At 37.9% G+C, this 27,218-nt stretch overlaps 1 protein-coding gene across 8 annotated transcripts in view; it reads left to right on the top strand.

Annotated features, from left to right (window-relative positions):
• Nucleotides 1–27,218, top strand: part of PDE4D (phosphodiesterase 4D) — a 1,564,000-nt gene that overhangs the window by 1,191,766 nt on the left and 345,016 nt on the right. The window lies entirely within an intron of this gene.

The raw sequence follows: 27,218 nt of genomic DNA on the forward strand, positions 1-27,218 counted from the left end.
TATGTCCAAAGATTTTTGTAGAAATATATAAAAAATCTTGACCTCAAGATTTAAATAAATTGTCAGTGACACTTTTGCTTTACATCCAAGTTAGGCTTATTTTAACCAAATAACTTGGAAAGAAAAAGAAGACATTGAGAAAAATCTTTGATTCACTTTTTGCTTCAGTATTCTAGATATTTACAAAGAAAAGATTGACCCTTCACATATTTTTTTGGTTCTGATTGCTTAGTCTGTAGCATTGCAAGCTATGTCACCAGTAGCAAATAGAGGTGAAATCGTAGGCAAAATTTCAAGAATTTCTTTAGACAAAATGTAACATATCTGGAAACCACCAGGCCTAAGAATTATGCATTAAATTGGGATTCAAATGTGTTCGGATTTACTTGCATAAACACATTCAAAGTTTAGATTAAAATAATCCACAAGAATTATTTACTTGTTTTAGACAGTATTAAAGATAGTGCCCTTGGAATTTTGTAGGGAACTATGAAATCAAAAAGACTCAAATTATAGTCTTCCCTAGTAACAAAGAATAAGCAAACTTTGACAAGGGATAAATAAAAGATGGAAGTTAAAGGTTTAAGTAGTACTTCCTTACTACTAGATGTACTACTAGTAGTACATCTACTTCTACTTCAGAACAGAATAAACATCATTTATTTTTATTAATTATGTTAATTTGTTACAGTTAAGAATGATTCAATGTTAGACATTATATGCCTACTATATGCTTAACATTCTACTGAATTCACTTCTCATGCTTATTATTCACACACCTCATGCTTCTTATGTGCTAAGTTGTATGCTTATTTAAGATTTGTAAGCATTACTGTGCATATTTCCAATAGATGGTGCCTTCTAGAAACTCCTTACCGTTGAAATCTGATAACAAGTTTCCAAATATCATGCATATCTAACTGCCAGGTAGGGTAAAAGCAATAGCATGTTTGTCTAAAGGATTTCAGACATCTTGAGAAATGCAGTTTAAGCTCTACTGTGTGATCTGCAGATATATTATGAAACTTGCCTTCTTGGCCTGCCAAAGATATTTTTGTTTTTATTGTTAATATGATCCTTTCCAAAATAGAACAAGCACTGGTATGTCTAAGAATGAGTTTTCTGTATATTTAAATGCCCTCAGTATGTAGTTCTAACCTTCTTTCATAACAAGTTTAAGAAGTGAGAATGACATCCTGAAAAGCCATTAAGGACCAGTCTGTTTTGAAGCTTGAGAGACTGTTGCTCATTCATTTGCTTTTAATTTTATTGTTAATTTACCAAATAATAATTAATTGTTTATATGTACTCTCTTCACTGTTCTGTGGGTCCTATTTTCTCTATCCATTTGGACTAAAAGTTCCTTGAGTTCAGAGGCTCCTTTCCTTGCAGGGGGAATAGCATTAATGCATATTTGATGAAACATCTTGCTACATACATTCTTTTAGTTGATATTACGCAACTGAGTTGGATTTCTACATGAAAAAATCAACTTGTGGTTATGATCAGGACCTATCACAGGCCAAGAGTCCAATGGAAAGTTAAGAAGCTAAGACAGCAGTTGGACACTCTAACCTCACATTTTCGGAGGTCTCTTAGTACTAAAAACAAGAGTATGCATTCAGTCACAGCAGTGTACTGACAACAGTGGGGAAAAAATGTTTATTGTATAGCTTTAAACTGTTATCAGACCACATCAACTCAAATTCATGAGTCACAGTATTTATGCATATGTACATACACACACATACACACATAGACATATACCCACACATTTAAATTCTAAATTTATCTTCTGAGTGATAGTTACATTACATTAGCATCCCTGGAGTCAAAATTATTGTTATTTGATGTAAACATTTAAAATACCCCACAGTTTTGCAGCTGAGCTTTTGTATTTCTTCATTTCTTTTTTAATATATGAGATCTTTAAAGCATGAAAGTAATTTAAGCTTATCTTGACCTTTGAGAGGCTTAAGATATAATTCTACTATTGAAGCAACTGGCATAATGAGACGTTAGCCAAGATTTCTTGGTTGAATTTCTCATTTACAAGTTTTTTTGTTGTTGTTGTTTAATAAACATAATTTTATATTCTGTAAAATTCTCACATGTGTCCAGTAGAGTGTTTTTTTTTTTCTTTGAAAGATTGAATGGATATTATGCACGACACTGGTAATACTCTAATGTTAAGCTGGAATATTTGTCTCTCGTATTGCTTTTGCTCTCCCGTGGCATTCAGACTAAAGGAAAGCCAGGTCTGTAAAGAGTCTAATTTTTTTTTAAGTAACCATAAATCATATGTATTTGATGAGTGTTGATCCCTGCGAAGTACAACCTTGGGCAGTTCTACAGTGTTTAAAATAGATTTGAAAGTTGTTTTTCAACAGTGATGAGTTCTTGCCTTTTGTGGATAAAATAATACGTTTAGAGAAAGCCAGACATAATTAACATATAACTTGTTAAGCTTAATTTGATTTGATGCAGAAAAAGAAACAGAAAAAGAGGATTACATTCTAAAGAGACTGGCTTTCCTCTGTGGCCCTAGAATGAGAGCCACACCTCTCATGTCTGCTTTAGAGGAGAGAGGGAAGGGAATGATGTGCTTCCGTTAGATTTGAGAAAGTAGTATCAGTGAGTGGACTCATGCTTAAATGTAGTTTAAATGTAGTACTTCAAAAACTGGGAAGAAAATTATCTTGGAAGCCAAGAAAGAACAAGGAGCTAGGACTTAGCAGGTTGGAGGACTCTGACAATTCCCCAAGGGAACTCTGGGACCTTTTGTTTTTTAAAAAAGGTTATTGTTTAAAATTATAGTAACATTCACAGAAACTTGAAATAGAAGGTTACTCTTCTAGAGATGGTCTTGTCTTCCAATCTGAACAAATCACAGAACTTTGTCTTTTCAAAAAGCAGTGTTAAAATGAACATTTTTTATGGGGTGACTATGGGTGGATGCTGTACCAATAGAAGAGACCACCATCAAACCTGCCTAGTAGTGCAGGGCAGAGGTGATTTTGCTAACCTCCCACAGACTAGAACAAAGTAAGTTCTAGTTTTCTTGCTCCTCACACTAATCAGTTCAGTTCAGTTGCTCAATCATGTCTGACTCTTTGCAACCCCATGAAGCGCAGCACGGCAGGCCTCCCTGTCCATCACCAACTCCCAGAGTTCACCCAAACCCATGTCCATTGAGTCGGTTATGCCATCCAGCCGTCTCATCCTCTGTCGTCCCCTTCTCCTCTTGCCTTCAATCTTTCCCAGCATCAAGGTCTTTTCAAATGAGTCAGCTCTTCGCATCAGGTGGCCAAAGTATTGGAGTTTCAGCTTCAACATCAGTCCTTCCAACGAACACCCAGGACTGATCTCCTTTAGGATGAACTGGTTGGATCTCCTTGCAGTCCAAGGGACTCTCAAGAGTCTTCTCCAACACCACAGTTCAAAAGCATCAATTCTTCAGTGCTCAGCTTTCCTTATAGTCCAACTCTCACATCCATACATGACCACTGGAAAAACCATAGCCTTGACTAGACGGACCTTTGTTGACAAAGTAATGTCTCTGCTTTTTAATATGCTGTCTAGGTTGTGAGATATACTATATCATTGACTGTTGGCTAAAACAAACAACACTAGATAACTTTAAATCACCCTCTCTGCCCATCTTGGAAAGTTATATTCAAATCTGCAACTTTGATCTGGAGGGTTTTTTTTGGTAGAAGATATTTGCAGGGACCGCTGGAGAATATGGTCTCTTAGCCACTCTTTGTTCCTACCAAAACTGAAGTGTAGCACATCAATGGCTGTCAAATTAAACCTCAGTTTGCCCACTAGAAGATGCTGGCTAGAGCCCAAGTCCTAAAGAAATGAGTCCTGCCAACAAATCAGTAAGCTGAGATGTAACTTTCTAAGTTTCATATTAGTACCTCCTATTCTGTGGCATTTAAAAAAAAAAAAATTAAAGCTTTTCAAATGTAACAGATGTTACTATCTGTTCTTTTTAGCATTCTGTTCTATACCTCATATTATTCCATTTTTAGGGTAAAACAGTTGACTTATTTCAAATCCTCAAAGATGATGCTGTGAAAGTGCTACACTCATATGCCAGCAAATTTGGAAAACTCAGCAGCAGCTACAGGACTGGAAAAGGTCAGTTTTCATTCCAATCCCAAAGAAAGGCAGAGAATGTTCAAACTACTGCACAATTGTACTCATCGCACACGCTAGCAAAGTAATGCTCAAAATTTTCCAAGTCAGGCTTCAACAATATGTGAACCATGAACTTCAGACATTCAAGCTGTATTTAAAAAGGCAGAGGAACCAGAGATCAGATTGCCAACATCCATTGGATCCTCGAAAAAGCAAGAGAGTTCCAGAAAAACATCTACTTCTGCTTTATTGACTATGCCAAAGCCTTTGATTGTGTGGATCACAACAAACTGTGGAAAATTCTGAAAGAAATGGGAATACCAGACCACCTGACCTGCCTCCTGAGAAATCTGTATGCAAGTCAGGAAGCAACAGTTAAAACTGGACATGAAACCACAGACAGGTTCCAAATCAGGAAAGGAGTATGTCAAGGCCATACATTGTCACTCTGCTTATTTAACTTATATGCAGAGTATATCATGTAAAATGCTGGGCTGGATGAAGCACAAGCTGGAATCAAGATTGCCAGGAGAAATATCAATAACCTCAGATATGCAGATGACAGCACCCTTATGACAGAAAGTGAAGAGGAACTAAAGAGCCTGCTGATTAAAGTGAAAGAGGAGAGTGAAAACATTGGCTTAAAACTCAACATTCAGAAAACCAATATCATGGCATCCGGTCCCATCACTTCATGGCAAATAGATGGGGGAATAGTGGAAACAGTGACAAACTTTATTTTTTGGGGATCCAAAGTCACTGCAGATGGTGACTGCAGCCATGAAATTAGAAGATGCTTGCTCCTTGGAAGAAAAGCTATGACATACCTAGACAGCATATTAAAAAGCAGAGACATTACTTTGCCAACAAATGTCTGTCTAGTGAAAGCTATGGTTTTTCCAGTGGTCATGTATGGATGTGAGAGTTGGACTACAAAGAAAGCTTAGCGCCGAATAATCGATGCTTTTGAACTGTGGTGTTGGAGAAGATTCTTGAGAGTCCCTTGGACTGCAAGGAGATCCAACCAGTCAATCCTAAAGGAGATCAGTCCTGAATATTCATTGGAAGGACTGATGCTGAAGCTGAAACTCCAGTACTTTGGTCACCTAATGTGAAGAGCTGACTCATTGGAAAAGATCCTGATGCTGAGAAAGATTGAAGGCAGGAGGAGAAGGGGACGACAGAGGATAAGATGGTTGGATGGCATCACTGACTCAATGGACATGAGTTTGAGCAAAGTCTGGGAGCTGGTGATAGGGAAGACTGGCATGCTGCAGTCCATGGGGTTGCAAAGTGTTGGACACGACTGAGTGACTGAACTGAACTGAAGAGGATGGGTATAATTGCCACCAAATAAGAGGAAAACTGGTGGTTTAGGGATCAGTGGCTATACAACCCACATGTGGTCAGAAGTCCAGAGTAATAATAATAAGATCTAAATTGTATTGAGGATTTAGTATGTGCCAGACAGTGTTTCCAGTACTCTCCGAATACATTATCTTATTTCATCCTACAAAACAACCCCGCAAGGAGGACTAGCATTGTATTTACCTTACAGATGATGAAACTAGGCAGAGAGAGTTTAGGACACATGCCCAAGTTTGCACCCTGTCCTAGAGGCTTGACTTCTAGTCACTTTCTCACCTCCCATTTCTTGATCAGATCTTCTCATTGCCACACAGAAGTTCCATAATAAGAGGTGACATTCTGATAGACTTCGGAAAAGGCAATGGCACCCCACTCCAGTACTCTTGCCTGGAAAATTCCCATGGATGGAGGAGCCTCGTAGGCTGCAGCCCATGGGGTTGCGAAGAGTCGGACACGACTGAGCAACTTAACTTTCACTTTTCACTTTCATGCATTGGAGAAGGAAATGGCAACCCACTTCAGTGTTCTTGCCTGGAGAATCCCAGGGACGGCAGAGCCTGGTGGGCTTAATTAGCCTCATTGACTGAACTCGGAACCTTCCTCTAAAGAATACCTTGTAATTTGGTATAGAACAGGGTTTAATGATTGACCAAAATATAAAGTTATCAAATAATATCTGAACAGTCTTCTAACCTAATTGAGGTTGGCTTTAAGTAGTATTAAGCAGAAGCATCACAATATATGTTTCTTATGAAAGAAAAAAGGAGACTAATCAGTGAATTTATGTGCTTCTGTCCTCTTCCTGGGTTTTGCTTCATTTGGTTCCATCTGGCTCATTTCATGTGGCCAAAAACATTGGTCCTGTGGTTACATTTTACTGCCAGAATGTTACTCGTTGGCCAGCTGTTCAGAGAAGCCAAAAGATTCTCTGAGCTACACAGGTCAACTTCATCTGCATCATGCCTATTTATTCCACTGGCATTGTCTTGAATATTGAATGGCATTCTTAATGATGTTCCAAATTGTGAGTAATATTCGCTTAATTGAACATGAGTGAAATGGTTTCCTTATAGGCAACATTACAGCCATTATGATAATAACAACATGTTTAACAACCATTGCACATTGTGAAAGGTGGGAGGGGGGGATGTTATCAGAGGGAGACTCTGGCTTTAGAGCCAAATAGACCACATTTGAATACCAGTTTTGCTGCTTTCATTTTTAATTATTTATTTATTTATTTATTGGCTATGCTTTGTCTTCGATGGTGCACAGACTTTTCTCTAGTTACGCTAGTTACTAGAGAGCAGGGGTTACTCTCTAGTTGCAGTGTGTGGGCTTTCTCATTGCAGTGGTTCCTCTTGTTGCAGAACAGGGACTCTAGGGCACGTGGGCTTCAACAGTTGTGGCACATGGGCTCGGTAGTTGCAACTCCCAAGCTGTAGAGCTCAGGCTCAATAGTTGTGGTTCCCAGACTTAGTGGCTTTGCAGCATGTGGGATCTTTCTGGACCAGAGTCAAACTGTGTCTCTTGCTTTGGCAAGTGGATCCTTTACTACTGAGCCATGAGGGAAGCCGCTCTGCTGCTTTCTTAACTGGGTAATTGCTTGACCTCCTGTAGCAGATTCCCTGTCTGTAAATGGAAAATACAAGTGTCTGCTTCAAAGAGCCGTTACATGGAATAGGTCCATGCCTACCTCCTCTTTAATAGCATTTTCTACATTTCCCTTACTGTTTCATCCATTCTTTGATGCTTCTTCTGTAAATTACTTCATTAACATTGGAGCTGCTCTTGGTTATAGAATAGCGCAAAACAGCTCACCTATAAACAATTTTGTTATAAGCAACCAGCACACAGAAAAACAGCCTCACCTTGATAAGACATGGTGGGGAGACACGTTGAGAGCTGGTTGGCTGTCCAGTCGCATTGTTGAGGTTGGAATGTCAACATCTTTACAGCTCTGAGACATTAGTCCAGCTATTTCTCCAGTTTGCCTTAGTTTCTTCATCTTTAAATGGGAGGGTTATGAGGATTGTATGTTAGTCAGAGATCATGCCTGGCATGTAGACAACAGTAAAATTAATCCATATGGATAAGTTAATCCATACCAGAATTTAAGCTCCATATGGCAGCAAGTTTTGTCTTTGTTCCACCTCTGTATTAACCAGTACCCAGAGGGTGTATGGCATATAATAAATGCTTGATGTATATGTATTGAATGAATGAGCCAATTAGCCAATGTTTTTAGACCCCTGACAAGAGTAGGGGCATTCTGCTTCCTTTCCCTGTATCATGGAATAGAGGGTCAAAGCTGAAGAGACCCTGGAGTTCATCTGCTCAAACCTATCACCCAACATTGAAAAGCTTGAAGGCCTTTGTAGCTGTTGAGTGGCTGAAGTCAATCTAATGCAAAAGGACAGACATTCCAAGAGCAACAAGTGTGCATACTACATTTCAAAAAGAAACCTTGAAATGAACTGGAAAAATAGAAGCTTTGTGCTGGGCTAAAGGAACACACTCTATAAGAACTAATGTGAACATGAATAAAGCACTCGAATGCAATCAGAATTCGGATAAAATATGAATACATTCATTCAGAAGCTGATTGTCCAATGCCGTTGATAAGCCTGGTCAGTGGCATGCTGGTAAATGTTAACAGCCAGCTCTCTGTGAAAACACCAGAAAAGTCTGTTTGTAGTATTTGCTGATTTCCAAGGCAAAAATTCTCCCACTAGCCCATTTCAAGCCATAGAGGTCACTAAGTATGGCATTGACAGGAGATGCCAAATTGTACATATAGGTGCAATAGACATGCGTGACATCAGGAATGTAGATAATAATAAAATGTAGTCTGATTATAAAGTGATGAGTTTTGAATATTTAATACCATTCTTTTCAACATAATTTTTAATTGTAAGTTTATATAATTTAATTTTTAATAGTCATTAGATAGAACAACCAACTTAGAAATATATCTGAAAATTTAACAGTTTGCTTTTGCCAACTAGTATGGATGGTTCTTTGGAGAAGGAAATGGCAACCCACTCAAGTATTCTTGCCTGGAAAATTCCATGGACAGAGGAACCTGATGGGCTACAAATCAATGGAGCTGCAAAGAGTCATACCCGACTGAGTGCCTGAGCACACATATGGATGCTTCCAGCACAGCCCTATGCCTGATGCTTTGTCAGCCATTTAAAAATACTCACCTTGTATTAGAGACATAATGACAAGGAAAGTGGGTGGATCTTTGCTCTCATAAAGCTTATTTTCTAGTGGAGGAAGGCAGAAAATAAGCAACAAAATAAAATAGGGGTTGGGATGGGAGATTCTGCCTGGGGAAACCATATATCCATGGGTGCACATGCAGTCCTAGGCAGACAAGGTGTAATTCAGATTGCACCAAGTGGATGAAACTATATGGGTGCTGACCTCATTACTGACTGTGTTTTTGATCAGATAAGACTCCAGTCTCTTGAGTGAGTTTGCCTTGGCTTCACCTTTATTGTAAAAAATATAAGGAAATATAAGGAGGAGATGGAAGAGAAGGGGCAGTTTATACAATCCAAGAATCTATACTAGACACACACACACACAAGGAATCCAAACATAACAATAAAGATAGTCATCAAATCACAAGAGAAGAGAACAAAAGAAGAAAGGAACAAAAAAACCCTACAAAAACAACCCGAAAACTATTAACAAAGTGCAATAAGAACATATATTCAGTAATCACTTTAAATGTAAATGCACTAAATGCCCAATCAATGTGGCTGAATGGGTACAGTGTATTTTGAATTACATTTTTTTCATCTAATCCTCAGAAGGTAGAAAATATTGAAGCAAAAATCAGAAAGTAAGTTAAAAATTGATAGCAGTAGTAGCACTGAAACACATGTATTACCTACCATATGTAAAATAGATAGCCAGTGGGAATTTGCTTTTGACAGGGAGCTTCAATCTGGTACTCTTTGACAACCAGGAGGGGTGGGATGGGATAGGTGGCGGGAGAGAGCTTCAGGAGGGAGAGCACATGTGTATGCCTATGGCTAATTCATGTTGATCTATGGCAGAAACCAACACAGTGTTATAAAGTAATTATCCTCCAACTAAAAATAACTGGACTTAAAAAAATACTACTTCTACTGCAGTAGTATGTCATATAGTAATACCTTTTTTTTTTTGATGTGTCTGTCCATGTCACATGTCCACATTCCTGCCTGAAACATGGATGTAATAAGCTAAGAGTAATTATGTGATGAATTTTTGATTTTCAAAGTTAATCATACAAATGTAAAATCTTGGATTAGAAGGAAAGCTAGCCAGACCAATCTTTTCTCTGGCACGTATATTTTTTGGATGGTGCCTGTAAATATTAGTCTTCTAATGCTTGTTGCTCGATCCCTTGTGGCAATTAACTTGTCCTTAATTGATTTGTAGATTATCCACTGAAAATTGTTATGAATAACACAATATAATGGCAGAATATGTTTATATAGGATAATGAAGTAGATTGGCCTGAGGAGAGATATAACTCAGTAAAATATTCTTGGTTTTCAGAGATGTCTCTTTTCACATATGGCAGTGTTTAGATAGTAAAAACTAGCTGAATCTGATTAGTGTTCTCATACAAAGGGAAGATTGAGGTCCTGTTTAAAAATCATGTTAGTTTGATGACGTAAATACATTCTTTAGTGAAAGGGTGGTCACTTTAGGGGAGAGAAAAACATAACAAAATCCTTCTGCCATCTTTGGGTTGTACTTGACACAGAGCTCTCATCTGTGGGTTCCACAAAGTGTGACCACCCTGATTGCAGATGAACTAGGAGGAAAACATTTTATTACTCCCATAACTACTTTATTTCTATAACCTTACTATTTCCTAGAAAATGACTGGATAGTTCCCTGCCATGGCTTTCCTGAGCTCTTTGCCATAAAGTTCAAAATATCTTGAGCACAGGCCAGTGGACATGGCTTTGCCCTGTCTTCCCTTGAGGAGGATAAGCCTGACCCTTACAACTTCTGATTGTATATGCTGCTTTCCTAAGCTTTGGCTGAGATACTGAGGGATGTGAAACATCAGGTTTCTCCTGCTAAAGAAATCCATGTGAGCTGAAGAAACAGAAACATCAAAGAACTCTGACTTGTAGAAACGCAAAAAAAGGGGAAGAAGTTATTGACTGCAGAGATGTTATATTGTGTTTTGGAATGAACTTAAAATGTTTAATGTTTGTGTTAGCCATGTATGACTTTTATAAAGAGTATCTTGCCTTCCCAGTGTTGGTTAAAAGGGGAGGGCCTCTTTTGTTTTTTTTGGTTAAGTTATTTATATGTAACTCTCAGCACTCTATGAGACACTAATTGATATATGATAGGTATGAATGTGCTACTGGGTAAGAAAAAAAAAACTGCTGAGCCAATTTTACTCAGATAACCAGTAGTCAGCTGCCAGGGATACCAGCTCCCAAGGATACTCCGTCATGCTCATCTCCAGTCACTATAATTCTAAAGATAACCACTATCCTGACTTCTAAGAGCATAGATTTGTTTTGCCAGTTTTGTGCTTTTTATGAATGAAATTATACAGTATAAACTCTTCTGTTTTGGCTACTTTTGTTCACCACTGAGATAGTGAGATTCATCCCTTTTTACGTAGTTATGGATTGTACATTCTCATTGTGACAGTGTTGCATTGAGTAAATACACTGCAGATTACTATTGTTGGTAGATACTTGGGTATTCCAGTTTCAGGTTATCATGAATAGAGCTGCTGTGAACATTCTAGGATATATCATTTGTTAAACAAATGTGTGTGTGGTGTGTGTAAGTTTGTGTTCATACACATAAGTTGGATATATCCCAAGGAGTAGAATTTCTGGGTTGCAGGTTATATGTATATTTTTAGATATTCCCAAATAGATTTTCAAAGTGATTGTACCATTTATATAATCCCCAAAGCAATGTTCCATTTTTCCACATCCTCAGCAATGGAGTATTCCATTTTCAATGACAGAATCTTAATAAAGCATTGCTTAGTTATAGCAGTGTCATCTAATGCCTTTTATTTATGGAGATGGATCTTCTAACTGAGTGACCTGTTTTTCCAGGAATAATATGGGTAAGAGATCTTCACACTTTATTTCTCCTCATGATGAATAATACATAACTGTGAAATAAGTGACTATTATAGGAAATTTGGCCTTTTGTGCAGAAATAGAACTTTCCCCCTCTCTTTGACCCATATTTCATTTAAATCTATGGTCTTATTCTTACATTTTATCCATATTTGTCAACCCAATATCATCATTGTTAGCAAAACCAATATAACCCTTTATTCTATTTGAAATTTTCCAACTTCTATTTTTATTTCTAGTTATATATCCTGTGTTGTGTTTGTCAGCTTTTTTCTTCCTTCAATTATTTCTTGGAAAAGTTGTTTTGGTTGTTTCCTAAGTCAGTTTAACCTGTTTAAGCATGCTAGTACGTAGACAATATAAGTCAAGATACAATAAGTGTGTATTATTTTTTTCACAGATTTCTTTTTTCAGTTCATGCACTTAGAGCAGTTGTTTCTTTTGTTCTCTTTCCTCTTTGTCATTGTTTTTTTAATGTCAAGATTCTGGTGACATATATCACTGCCTTTAAAGTTCGTCATAAGTTGATCGATGATATCAGCCTTACTTATGTGTTATCAGATAAGCAGGCTGACTCAGGTTCAGTTTCTACCATGTCAAAATGTAATCAAAATTTCTAGGCAATGATTGGAGAGATGTCAGTTCAGTTCAGTCGCTCAGTCATATCCAACTCTTTGCGACCCCATGGACTGCAGCATGCCAGGCTCCCCTGTCCATCACCAATTCCTGGAGCTACTGAAACTCATGTCATCGAGTCAGTGATGCCATCCAACCATCTCATCTCCTGTCATCCCTTTCTTCTCCCACCTTCAATCTTTCTCAGTATCAGGGTCTTTTCCAGTGAGTCGGCTCTTCGCATCAGGTGGCCAAAGTATTGGAACTTCAGCTTCAGAATCAGTCCTTCCAATGAATACTCAGGACTGATCTCCTTTAGGATGGACTGGTTTGCTCTCCTTGCTGTCCAAGGGACTCTCAAGAATCTTCTCCAACACCACAGTTCAAAACCATCAATTCTTTGATGCTCAGCTTTCTCTATAGTCCAACTCTCACATCCATACATGACTACTGGAAAAACCATAGCTTTGACTAGACGGGCCTTTGTTGGCAAAATAATGTCTCTGCTTTTTAATATGCTGTCTAGGTATGTCATAGCTTTTCTTCCAAGGAGCAAGCATCTTCTAATTTCATGGCTGCAGTCACCATCTGCAGTGATTTTGGAGCCCAAGAAAATAAAGTCTGTCACTGTTTTCACTATTTCCGCCCCCTGCATCTATCTGCCATGAAGTGATGGGACCATACGCCATGATCTTAGTTTTCTGAATGTTGAGTTTTAAGCCAACTTTTTCACTCTCCTCTTTCACTTTCATCAAGAGGCTCTTTAGTTCTTCTTCGCTTTCTGCCATAAGGGTGATGTCATCTGCGTATCTGAGGTTATTGACATTTCTCCCAGAAATCTTGATTCCAGCTTGTGCTTCATCTAGCCCAGCATTTTGCATGATGTATTCTGCATATAAGTTAAATAAGCAGGGTGACAGTGTACAGCCTTGATGTACTCCTTTTCCTATTTGGGACCAGTCTGTTGTTCCATGTCCAGTTCTAACTGTTGCTTCTTGATCTGCATACAGATTTTTCAGGAGGCAGGTCAGGTGGTCTAGTATTCCCGTCTCTTAAGAATTTTCCACAGTTTGTTGTGATCCACACAGTCAAAGGCTTTGGTGTTGTCAATAAAGCAGAAGTAGATGTTTTACTGAAATTCTCTTGCTTTTTCAGAGGTGTAACTGGATGTTGGCAATCTGATCTCTGGTTCCTCTGCCTTTACTAAATCCAGCTTGAATGTCTGGAAGTTTATGGTTCACATACTGTTGAAGCCTGGCTTGGAGAATTTTGAGCATTACTTTGCTAGTGTGTGAGATGAGTGCAATTGTGTGGTAGTTTGTACATTCTTTGGCATTGCCTTTCTTTGGGATTGGAATGAAAACTGACATTTTCCAGTCCTGTGGCCGCTGCTGAGTTTTCCATATTTGCTGGCATGTTGAGTGCAGCACTTTCACAGCATCATCTTTTAGGATTTGAAATAGCTCAACTGGAATTCCATCACCTCCACTATCTTTGTTCATAATGATGCTTCGTAAGGCCTACTTGACTTCACATTCCAGGATGTCTGGCTTTAGGTGAGTGATCACACCATGGTGGTTATCTGGGTCATGAAGATCTTTTTTGTATAGTTCTTCTGTGTATTTTTGCCACCTCTTCTTAATATCTTCTGCTTCTGTTAGTTCCATACCATTTCTGTCCTTTATTGTGCCCACTTTTGCATGAAATGTTCCCTTGGTATCTCTAATTTTCTTGAAGAGATCTCTAGTCTTTTCCCATTCTATTGTCTTCCTCTATGTCTTTGCATTGATTACCGAGGAAGACTTTCTTATCTCTCCTTGCTATTCTTTGGAACTCTGCATTCAAATGGGTATATCTTTCCTTTTCTCCTTTGCCTTTTGCTTCTTGTCTTTTCTCAGCTATTTGTAAGACCTCCTCAGACAACCATTTTGCCTTTTTACATTTCTTTTTCTTGCTGATGCTCTTGATCCCTGCCTCCTATACAATGTCACAAACCTCCGTCCATAGTTCTTCAGGCATTCCATCTATCAGATCTAATCCCTTGAATCTATTTGTAACTTACACTGTATTATCATAAGGGATTTGATTTAGGTCATTGATTTAGGTCATACCTGAATGGTCTAGTGGTTTTCCCTAGTTTCTTCAGTTTAAGTCTGAATTTGGCATAAAGAGTTCATGATCTGAGCCACAGATCAGATCACATGTACATGGAGTATATACATGTATGTACATGGAGAGATGTAGCATATATAATATCTGTAGGTTATATACCTTGAAGCTTTCAAAATCCAGTCCTAATGCTCTCTAATTGGTGGCATATAAGGTAGAAAAAGAAGGAAAGCTAAGGCAATATAAATGTATTCTAGAAGTCCCATGACATGAAGTAATATATAGTTTATTATCAGACAGATACTTGAAATCATGAACTGAAAAGTAAGTTTTAGAAATTGGGGAAGAAATTAAGATTTTATAACTTTATCTTTTAAACTTTAGTCTCTACTTAGTGGGCTTTGGATGCTATTATATTTAAATCTTACTTTTAGATTCTTCATAAATGAGGTTTTCCTTAAAATTAATAATCCTCAGAACTGATGTTTCCCAGTGCCTAAGTAACTCCCTGGGTCTGGTTGGAAATTGTGTTAATTTTTTCAGGTCAATGTTATTTCCAATATAAACCAAATAGCAGCTTTGAATGGCTAATTGTTTAATCAGTGATAAATTAAAATTTATTATTGTGCCATGGTAAAGTCCACAGGATTCATTTATTCAATATATCAACCTATCAAACGTTTCAGCCAAATTGCTTTAAAAAAGCAGCACAACTAATCTTTGTTTTCAACTCTGTGTTGTCCTGTTTGCTGTCAAGGAGATAATAAGATACAAAATGTCTAAATTCAGAGAGAAAGAGGATCACTAGGCACAAGGATCATGGTCTAAGTAGATAATCATTGAATACACACTGACCTACTTGGCATGATGGAGTTCAGCCTCCACTGGGGGATCTTATTCTGAGGCGGTACCTTACAGAACAATCTGACAGCAAAATAAAACGTGGGGAAATAAACAAAGCACACATTCTGTTTTCCCGGCTTTAATTTTGTGTTGGAAATGCTTTACCTTTCTTCTTTTTTTTAAATCATTTTACTGTATTTGAGTCACGAGGCATGGGTTCGATCCTTGGGTCAGGAAAATCCCCTGCTGGAGAAAATGGCAACCCACACTAGTAATTCTTGCCTAGAAAATCCCATGGACAGAGGAGCCTTGCAGGCTACAGTCCAAAGGGTCACAAAGAGTTGGACACAACTGAGCACCTAGGGATTGTATTTAAATGAATATCGAACATAGGCCCAGCACCAGAAACTGTGAGGAAACTTAGTCTTTTGCTGAAAAGAACAATGCAACTTATAATCAAAAACTAAATTCTGTGGCTTAGGCCAGTGCCTCTCAAAACTGAATATTCACATTTAATTCCTGGGGATCTTGTTAACATGCAGGTTCTGATTGAGTAGGGCTAGGCTAGGGCTACTGCATCCGCATCTCTGACAAGCTCCAAGATGGTACCGATGCTACTAATCTAGTTGGAGTAGGAAGGAGTTTTAGGAAATAGACGTTTGAGTAAATTTTTTCAGACAGAGTAAATTTTGCAAATAAAATACTAATGTCTTACTCCATGTGAAATCAGAAAAAAAAAGTCATCCTTTAGTAGAATCCAAAAGTAGTCCTAATTCTTATTAGTGTAGGAGAGATTTCATGATATAATAAATGGATCACAAACAAAATATTTAGACATGGGAAATAAATCATTGGGAATTTTGTAAATACTTATCTACAGCTTTTAATCTTTTGGCCACACTGCAGGGCATGTGGATTCTTAGTTCCCTGACTAGGGATCAAACCCACGCCTATTGCATTGGCAGCTTAGAATATGACAAATCTAGGCAGCATGTTAAAAAGCAGAGACATTACTTTGCCCACAAAGGTCCTTATGGTCAAAGCTGTGGTTTTTCCAGTAGTCACGTGTGGATGTGAGAACTGGGCCATAAAGAAGGCTGAGTGTTGAAGAACTGATACTTTTGAACTGTGGTGTTGGAGAAGACTCTTGAGAGCCCCTTGGACTGCAAGGAGATCCAACCAGTCCATCCTAAAGGAAGTCAGTCCTGAATATTTGTTGAAAGGACTGATGCTGAAGGTGAAGCCCCAGTACTTTGGCCACCTGATGCAAAGAACTGACTCATTGGAAAAGACCCTGATGCTGGGAAGGATTGAAGGCAGGAGGAGAAGGGGATGACAGAGGACAAGATGGCTGGATGGCATCAACAACTCAATAGATATGAGTTTGAGCAGACTCCGGGAGATGATGCAGTCCATGGGATTGCAGAGTCCGATACGACTGAGCAGCTCAACAACAACAGCTTTTAACGGTTTGCTCCTGGTTGACGGAAACAGTCTTAAGATGACACTGTTGAGAGGAGGATGGGTCTGAAAAATTAAGAACGTAAGTGGTTTTTCTTTCTGAAATGTTCAGAATGAGGTTGCCAGGCCATCTGCTTTTGCATCAAAAAGTTAATGAATTTTTGTTTTCCATGACTGGTGTAAGTGACTGAAAGAGTCTTGAAATGTATCTAAAGCAAGAATTAGGCTGACTGCGAAAGCTGGCCCTGTCCACCAGAGTCATTTCCATTCTCGGAGAAGGATTTGTAACACTTCTGAGAAAGCTGTCATCCTATACCACTAGAAATAGCAGAAAGTTTGTGTTACAAATTTAATGATCACTGGCCACTTTTCAAGTATTTTATTTACCCCTTTTACCATTGGTGGCAGTGAACTAAGAGGAGAGGGGAAAGTGTGAGCCCATGCCTCTTTCAGTTTTCCTGTTTAACAATGAAAACTAAGGGATAACTGAATACATAGTATTTTCTGTTAGAACATTTGCAAAAAATGTCCTTCCTGTAAACAGTTCTTATCTTGTATGAAGATAATACAGTTTTTCATAGTCAAATCCAATCTGACTTTAATTATTTATCATATATTATGTATTTTGCCATGCAAAATATAATTTCTTATTTTCACTATAAAATTTCTTTATTATCATTGTGGTGAAGTCCCAACACACAATGTTTCTTTAGGTTACATTTATATGATGACCAAAATATGAACTATACCACTTTTTGTTTGGATGACTGGCAACCAGCTGAACTAGATTTCCATTTTTATATTGACTCAGTATACATCAGACAAGTTACTTAACTTCTCTGGGTTTCAAACTTCTCATGTGAAATTGAGTGTATGGACTGTTTAATTACTATGTCCCTCTAAGCTTATAGAAATAACGTTATGGAGGTGTAAGAAAACTATTAATGACCAAGCATGCATTCATTAAATCAATACTAAATGCAGGAAACATCAAACAGCAGTTCAATGTCCTTTTGAACTTACGTTCAATTCCATCATTCATCGAACAAATGTAAATTGAGAACATATAATCTGCTATATATGTATGCGGTCTTGAAATGTATCCTTTCAACTCAGATATCTGTTGTTTAAATCAGGGATTGGCAGACTTTTAAAAGTGACCCTGTTGTTAGCATTACTCTTCTGAATAATAATTACTATTAACAATAACTACTATTCAGAAGAAGAATAATTATTCTTTGGAACAAATGCTAAGTATAAACAAGAGGATAGATATGAAGATGAAGACTAATTTTTACCTTACGTTGTGTGTTCTAAGGTGCCAAGAAACATAATCTTAATGTCTACTGTGAAATCAATTAATGAGAGGTTTATTGGCTATTTACTTGCCCATTTGGTTCAACTGGTTTACGGGCAACGGTTAGCAGTTTAAACCCTGACACACTGCCAAAGTAAAAATTTAGATACAATTAAGGTAAACTTGTCCATTCTAAAGTTTAAATTTAATAAATGAGATAAATAAAAAAGGCTTAGTAAAACTTATATGAAAAAACAAGTCCAAATATGGTAACTTACAGTTCAGAGGAGAGTGGTATTTGTCATTTCTCAAGAGCCTCTAGACCACAAAATACTAACATTAACAATGAATGCAAGCACTGGGAGAAGTGATACAGATAAGAGACTCCATATGTTGTAGATTCTGGAATTCATCAGAGATAAGGAATGAAGCTAAGCCTTTTCCTGGATGGGTCTGGGATAAAATGAAATGAGAGGTAATGCTAAGTATAAAACTCTCTATTTACAAAGTTTTTTCCATTAAGATTTCAGATAAATTTAAATTTATAATAAATATCCATTTTAAGTATCTAGTTCAAGTTATACAACAAATTGTTATCTAGAAAGAAAGTGTGTGGAACATAATGCATTTAAAGTGAGTAGTTTAGCTTTATGGTTGAACTGAGATTCCTGAGTTCAAGTTGTGGCTTTTCCATTCACGGGTGTATGACATTTGTTACATTTCTTAAATAGATTCTATTTAAGTTGCCTCTGTACCTATGGCATTAACTGCTGTGAGTATTAAGAGAGATAAGGCATGTATAGCTCTTAGACCAGTGCTTGGCATGTAGTAAGCAATCAGCTTGTGCTATTAGCACACCAGACTTCCCTGTCCTTCATTATCTCCTGGAGTTTGCTCAAACTCGTGTCCATTGAGTCAGTGATGCCATCCAGCCGTCTCATCCTCTATCATACCCTTCTCCTCCTGCCCTCAGTCTTTCCCAGCATCAGGGTCTTTTCCAATGAGTTGGCTCTTTGCATCAGGTGACCCAAGTATTGGAACTTCAGCCTCAGCACCAGTCCTTCCGATGTATATTCAGGGTTGACAGAGAAGCCTGGCATGTTGCAGTTCATGGGGTTGCAAATAGGTGGACATGACTTAGTGACTGAACAACAGCAAGTTATTATTTTCCACAAGTATAGGCTACAGATCTCTTCCTGAAGATAAATGTAAATGTGAACAGGAAGTTGTTTATGAAACAAGACTAATTCTCTGTTTTATCTATGGTGCCCATTATTAAAAAAAAAAAAAGACAAAATAGCAATCACAAACTACTGACCCTTTTAGAGTGAGGGAAATTTATGCTATGCATATATACATGCATAGTGCATATATGTGTATACTTGGATATATATGTGTGTTTGTGTGTGTGCCTACATACACACCACTGCCAGGAAAACTGGATTTCTTATATCTAGTAACTATTCTGAAATGTCTGTCCAGACCTAGCCAGGTGTCATGTATGCCATCAGTATTCCACATATATTTGCAGAATTTAATTTTTTTTAATGCTTCAGGTCACTATTATTATTATTTTTACTTATAAAACAATTACAGTAACCCTTGGCTTTTGAGCTTTGACTTTTATGAGGAACTCTGAGGTACATGACAGGTAGTGGTTTTATCCCTAGTACAACCAAGCTCTTTTGTGGGTTAGTTACTTAACTACGGAATCAGCCAGTATCCACATTGCAATATGGTTTCTTATTTCTCCATTCTCCCTTGCAAATGCAGTAACTGTGAAGTGAGAAACATGTTTTATCTTTAGAAAAATGGCCCCCAGAAGAAAGATGAATGTTGATCTAGACTTGGGCTGTCCAACAAGATAGCCAGGAACCACAAAGCCCTAGAACTCTAGCTAACACAAGGGAGAGGTGCTTTAAGTGTAAAATGCACAGAAAATTTCACATACTTAGTATGAACAAAAGTGAAAACTCTCTTACCAATAATTTTTATATTGATTCCATGTATCAATAGTAAATTTTGCATATATTGGGTTAAGTAAAATATATAATTAAAATTAACTTTGCCTGATTTTTCAAAAATCTTTTTATAATATGGTTTCTAGAAAATTTAAATTTATGTGTATAACCCTCATTTGTAGTTCATGTTATATTTCTGTTGGACTGCTCTCTTTTAGACAGAAGTAACAAAAAAGAAAACTGCTAAGAAAATGATAATTCTTAAGAAAAATGATAAAAAATATGAAATTTAAAGTGATTAATGAGATCACATTCTGTGAACCAGTTCACCATAGTCCACCATTTGTTTATTTTCAGAAGAAAAAAAAAATATATATATATAGGGGGATTTTTCATTGAGCCCTCCAGTCTATGCAAAATTGCTCATCAAGTAGGAATTAAAACTTTAGCAAACCAGTGCTGTTAATGGAAGTGGGATTCCAGGAAAGGCAAAAAGTCTGAAAACATTTCTATAAAGTAACAAGTAGTAAAAATATCAATGAGAATATTTATTTATAAAGCAACAAGTAGTAGAAGTACCAATGAAAGTATTTTTTTATTTTACTAAATGTTCTAAGGGAAAATTACACTCTATAGTGATATTAGTAAATTTGGGGATTGTGAAGATGCATCTGAATGTCATGAGTATAATGCAGTTTCCTTCAGTATTTTAAATTTGATAATCTCTCATTAACCTCAAGACATCAAGGCTGACAGTAGTTCAGTAACTCTTTCAAGGTTGCACGGCAGTTGTGAGCTGTAAAAGGAACTCAGATCTCTGTGACTCCCAAGCTCATGTGATGAAGTGTATGCATGAGACCTTGGTTTCTGAAGCTACTCTGAAAAATAGTTTCTTTCCTCAAGGAATTTTAAGAAAAGCTTCCTATTTTGTTTCCTTCTCAAACATTATCTATTTGTTAGCATACTAAAGGTACTGGGAAGTACTGAGGAACCAGTTATCTTTGTTATATTTTTTCTTAAACTTATTTTACCACGGAACACCTGTTTCCCTTCATATGTACCTGTATAGCATACATCACCTATGCTTTCTAGAACTAACCTAGAGAACACTATTTGGAAATGCTAAGATATATTCAGCTTCCTCCTATCATCTGTCATTTTTTATTACTAGGGAAAATTACTTTGAGAAAATAGAAAATATTTGGGAAAAGATGTACTTCAGTGTTCCAATATCTCACTTTTAACTTGATCGGAGAATCAAACTAAAGAGTAAAAATGTATACTTAGACATATTTTTTGGTTATTCTTATATCCATAGTGTGTGATCTAGAGAGATTCAAAGAAAGCTCTGTTCAAACTGATCACCTATCTAGAATTGTTTGCAGTGGACACACTATAGAACTTACATGTAATAAAGCTACACGTCTGAGTAAGGACTTTGTGGAATTTAGAAAAGCACTGGCAAGGTAATGAATAGGTCGTCATTGTCACAAATGTAAATGATTGCACAGTTGGTATTGGTTACATTGTGAACAACAATATTTAGTGTGTCTCTTATTTTACATCATTCTTTAAAATTTTCTGACTTTTTCCCTATAAATTATGCTTAAAACGCCATCAGGGATCATGAAAACAGACTTATTAACAGTTGCTATGGCAGTGATACATGTGTAAGAGTTTAAATAGAAAATAAAGCTGTGTTGCCATTTGACTACTCTGTATGCTGAAATTATTAATAAGCATTTTTCAGCAGCACCTCTACCCTCACCCTGTCCCCTGATGCCTTGAATGCTGCAAACCTGCACTGGGGTTTCCAAGGATTGTCCTAATCACACTACTTTTATGTCTACCATACTCTGGTTATCTTGGATTCAAAATATGACCTTCTTTACAGAAAGAAACAATTTAGGAACATGAGCTCCATGGTAACAAGTTTCAAGAGCTCATAGCGTGTGTCCTCTCAGCCCTGCTTCACCAGACACACTTTTGAGATAACCAGCTCCTTTAGATTTGACACTTCAATGAATCCTAAAATAAACTGAAGAAGGATATGAGATTGTTGGGCCCTTGATTTCTTTGTGCAGAGTTTAGTTCACTGAGAAGTCTGGTTTCACCAAGTCACATGCTAAATAATACAACAGAAGATCTTTGCATTGATGAAAGTGGTTACTGACCAGGACTGTGCACCCAGATGCTAGCTTTAGGTTCTGTTTTGAATGTGCCTCATTTCTTGGACTCCTCTAAAGTAGGCATGTTTTTCTTTCCTGCTTATCACAAGTGTGCTATGAAGTGCAAATGAGATCATGCTTGCAAAATAACTTAGGGATGTGAAGTATCGTCATGAGAGGCAGCATTTGCTCACGGGCATCATGGATGAATGGAGCCTTCAAAAATCCTTGAGCGGTTGTCTGAGACATTCACATGCAATCACATACAAACCTGGTGGTTCCTGTGATTTTTAGCATGTGAACCTTCCCAAGTCTCTTCCCACAACATCCCTCCCAACTACCAAAGAAAAGCCGTTTACATGCATGTGTTTTGCAACATGAACAAAGATGGGAATGAAGGCGGTTGGGAAGAGGGTTCACAAGATGGAAACGGATGCCCACCCTGTGACCTCTTAAAGCTTCTCTCTGTACCCTCAAAATTGCTCAAGAATACTTTGGAGGCGGGAAACTGATGTTATGACATCATTCTAAATGTTTTAGTAGGTAGAACTCTGTGCAAGTCCTGTTGAGTTCAGTTGCTCATCCAAGAGAGGCGAAGTCCTGTCTCTGAAGTAGGGCCAGTCAGTCTTTTGCCTCCTAGCTGATTCTACCACTTACTAGTTATATTCCTTCTCTCTGCCCCGGTGTCCTCATCTGCAAGTGAAAATAATAATAATATCTAACTCAAAAGGTTTCTGTATGAATCAGTAAAATAACCTTATAAAGTGCTTAGTAGAGTACCTGGCACTTGTTAAGTCCCAATAAATGTTACATGCTTATTACTGCTGTTATTGCTACTACAGTTGCTGCTTTCGCAACCATCATCCTTAAAGAGGGTATTTATGAATGCCTTTTTACATATACCCATGCCTTTATATACCAACTGTGCCCTTAAGAGAATACAAGAGGGATAATAATGGGAAACTACCATTTGCCTACCAGTGGGTTCCTGGTTACCAAATTCTGTTCTAGCAAAACTGCAACTTGTTTTAGGTGGTTCTTTGTTTTAAAAACTGAATATAGAATGGACAGATGCTATGACCCCTTTCTTAGGCAGACAAACACTTCAGTATTCAGGGTTAAGAGAAGTTTATACAGATGTTAGCTTTTCAAGATAATGTTTAGGAAACAAAACAATTAGTTAAAGCCAAACTCAAGTACTGATTCCTATGCATGTGATTGGAAAAGACCCTGATGCTGGGAGGAGGAGGCAGGAGGGGGGCAGGAGGAGAAGGGGACAACAGAGGATGAGATGGCTGGATGGCATCACCGACTCGATGGACATGAGTTTGAGTAAACTCCAGGAGTTGGTGATGGACAGGGAAGCCTGGCGTGCTGCAGTCCATGGGATCGCAAAGAGTCGGACATGACTGAGCGACTGAACTAAACTGATGTATATGATTGTACTTGAAGAGAGTAACTTAGATACTGATAGTCTTAAATCCCTTTTATGGTTTCTTTTTTGTTCAAAGAATAGTGATTAACTGTAACCTCTGGAGTTGTTCTCAATACGCATCTATAAGCAAATTAAATTCATGCTTTTCTCTTCTCAGAACACTAAGATTAATTTTCTTGATGATTAAAAGTGCATTTTTAATGGCCTTTTAAGCTTAAAAATTTTTGAATGTTTTCTTAAGTGACATTATTATTTGAATACATAATGTTAACAAAATTCATATAGAATGTATTAAATATAGTCAGTATCAGGAAACTGTTCAGCATAGGTAATGCAAAACTTAACATAGATTATATGCCCAGTTCAAATATATAAAAAGATTAGCTGCATTTTAATAATGGAGAAAATGAGTCTCTTAGAATCTGTAAACCTCAAGCAGTCATTGATCTGCTTGGCCACAGATAGGGGTCATGTTGACCAACCCAAGTCTGTGTGTCTAGTGCACAGTGAGACCTAACCCACATGTTGGAGTTTGGAGCAGAGAAAGGTTATTGGAGGATCAAGCAGAATAGGTGGTTTATGCTCAAAAAACCCCAACTCACCAATATGGCTTTCAAGGAAGGGTTTTCAAAGGCAACATTTGAGGTGATGGCTGTAGGGTGCATGACATTCTTCTGATTGGTTGATGGTGAGGTACCAGGATGGTGCTTCGGGAATCTCAGTCATCAGCCTTCAGGCTCCTCTGGGTCTGGGGTCTACCTGCCGTGCTAAGCAGGCAGTCGCCATCCTCCATACGAGTGGAGGTCTTGGTTCCTGCGAGCCGTCCAGAGCAGTGTATGAGTTGGTTACATGTATCCCTTTAGTTGGAACTAGCACTCTGTTTTATCACTGAACTGTAGTTCCTTGACTGCTTTCCTTTGTTTCTGCATTCCCTCGCTCTCCTAATTAGTAACTGTTTGAATCTGCTTTCTGGAAGGAGAAGGCCTAGGAAACTGAAGCCTTATATCTAGACAAGAAGCAGGGGACCCAGAGGAGTTTTTCTACCCAGGAGGACCCTGTAGAGTCATGCGTGGTTTCAATGGCATACTCTAAAGATCCTGGAGGTAACTATCAACTAATACTCCTTTATTTTAACAAAAGGGGAAGCATTTCAGTTTACCAGCGTTTTTCTGGGTAATATCTCAGTGTAGGACATTCTAGACTACGACTTGTATATAAGCTGCTAAATTTTTAAAAATAAGGTTCTTTATGTTTTATAGCTATGTATTTTAAATATCCAGCTTGCTCTTCCCTTTTTCTGTTTTCAGTTTTTAATATAGCTGCCTAGGGTCTTCCCAGGTGGCTCTAGTGGTTAAGAACCCATCTGCCAATGCAGGAGATGTGGGTTCAATCCCTGGCCGGTATCCTTGACTGGAGAATCCCATGGACAGAGGAACCTGGTGGGCTACAGTCCATGGGGTCACGATTTCCAACACAACTGAAGTGACTTAGTACATAGACCAAATATAATAAAAACACACCCGTCTGTGAAATGAAATTTCAAAGAATCCCATAAATAAGAGCTTTTGATAATAGATCAGATTACTATTTCAAGGAATAATGAGGATTAATTTGGGATTGTTTGTAAAATGGGCTTCCCTGGTGGCTCAGTGGTAAAGAACCCGCCTGCAAATACAGGAGATGCGCATTTGATGCCTGAGTCTGGAAGATCCCCTGGAAAAGGAAATGGCAGCCTACTCCAGTATTCTTGCCTGGGAAATCCCATGGACAGAGGAGCCTGGTCGGCTACAGTCCACAGAGTCACAAAGAGGCAGAGAGGACTCAGCGACTGAGCATGCAGGCATGTTTATAAAACATCCCCGTGAAAACAAATATTAGACTTAAATACTTTGGATGAAAAACTTGAAAAGCCAAGAGCAGACAGTTTAAGAGGCACACAGACTTGATTTCCCAAGGAACTGGGCAGGATCAGGGTTGGCAGACCACTTATCTTTGGAGAGCTTCTTCATCATTCTCCCCTTTCTATGTCCCCCATTCTCCTCAAAGCCAACACCCTTCCTCATTCCATATTCTCCTTGATGGAGTCTGCTCATAGTAAATTGTTAAAAAGGGAGAAGACTTAAAAGTGTAACTAAATAATCAGACATGGATTCATGGTTTTCCCCTTGGGAACTTCTGCATTCTCACATGAACAGAGCATTGAATAAACAGGCTGAATTCCTAGCAGGGCGACATCCTGTGTCAGGCACAAGAGCTTCTCAGCGAGCAGAGGGCTTGTCAAGCATGCCAGGAAATCATCTGCTAAGAAGGCTCATATGCTGAAGGTGGAGGAGAGAAGGAAGAAGAAAAGGCCAAAAAGTAGCAAAGGGATGAGATTCCAGGCCTTGCCTTGTGCTGACCATTTTCAGTGGTCACTTGGTTGATCCTTACCACCTCCAAGAGGTGGGCGTTACCATGATACGCACACACCCTGTTTTGTCAGTAGCTGTGAAAATGGAAGTCCTGTGGGGTGTGGCTTGCTGAGGGTCATCCATCTAGTAAAGTGAAGTTTGAACCCTAGGCTGCCTAGTTCTGCAGCTATACACCTTTAAACTATACCTGCTTCTTACAACCACAATCAAAAATACATTTCAAAAGATGTGATAATAGTCATAAATAGGAATAAAAAGACATTGTCCAAAAATAGCTCTATTGAGCTTATGATGGACAGGAGAATGGAAATAAATGCAAATTCGCTGAGGGTTTCCTCTGAGGGTCACTATCTCTGTCTGTTTGGCCTTGTGAAATTAGACCTTTCCTGATGAATTGGAGCTGAATACGTCCTTTTTGTCAAGGGCGGCTTGAAGTTCATGGAATAGTTTACCTGAAGCTTGCAAGTGCCAATTCCAGACACCAAGATGCTACTTTCAGAGACTAAATTAGCTTTCTTCAGAGTCACAGCAAAAAGTGATACAACTAAATTGATTACTTGAAAGTGCCTTCTCAAGTTTTTTTTTTTTTTTTTTTTAATTGCTTCTTGAGCCAATTTGTTCTCCCGGCTGTGTCACTGTTACAGAAGTGAGTCTATTTCTGTTTTCTCATTTTATGAATAGGAATCATCTGAATATAGCCATAGACATCTAGCCAATACCATTTTTCTCAAAACTATAAAGGCACCTCTTCCAAATGTCAAGAAGTGGCTTAAAAACTTATTTCTGTAATCTGTTGAAATATTTATATTATTTATATGAATACTGCCATTGGTTGTAAGCATGCTTATATCTAGTCATTGATAAGGGCTTGGGAAGTTGTGATAAAATCAAGGCAATCTGCTGCCATCTAGCTTTTTCTGTTTCCATCTTCAGGAGTTTCCTCCATAGTATTACAGAAAGATACTTTTTAAAGAAGCAATTCCTCTTTCATCCTTGGGAGGGAGACATTGTATTGGTACTGCAATATCTCTCTTTTTTAAAGTTATACTTATTTTACTTGTGTCTTTTTAAAATTTAAGATGAGTGGTCTAAATCCACTATAATAACTAAGCATCAACGCCCCCTCCAATGGGGGCAAAATTTTTATTTTTCAATAGTAAAGATTAATAAATCAACATGACCCTTGGGGAGACCATGAAACAGAAGCAGTTCTCTTTTGTCATCTTTCTTGTTTTTCCAGAGTCTAGGTGCTGCCCCATCTTTGTAGCTG

The sequence above is a fragment of the Cervus elaphus genome, chromosome 25 (genome assembly GCF_910594005.1).
Source record: "Cervus elaphus chromosome 25, mCerEla1.1, whole genome shotgun sequence".
Lineage (NCBI taxonomy): Eukaryota > Metazoa > Chordata > Mammalia > Artiodactyla > Cervidae > Cervus > Cervus elaphus.